Source organism: Trypanosoma equiperdum (genome assembly GCF_001457755.1).
Source record: "Trypanosoma equiperdum strain OVI genome assembly, contig: ctg_1123, whole genome shotgun sequence".
Classification (NCBI taxonomy): Eukaryota; Euglenozoa; class Kinetoplastea; order Trypanosomatida; family Trypanosomatidae; genus Trypanosoma; species Trypanosoma equiperdum.
Window position 1 is genome coordinate 1 of NW_027123087.1, and position 200 is coordinate 200.

A 200-nucleotide genomic window follows, 5' to 3' on the forward strand; every position below is an offset into this window, starting at 1 on the left:
GATCTGCTTTACCTGCATATTTCGCCTACGTTTTGCAATCGTGTTGTCGCTCAGCGGCTAACCTAACGATAAAAGCGCATCAATGGGAAAGGAAAGGAGCATGGAAAGCGCTCCTAAAAGGAAGCAAGGCACAGATAGCGTACAGAGGGAACAACAGCTGCCACATATATATGGTAAATTGTTTGAACAAAGGCAATCAC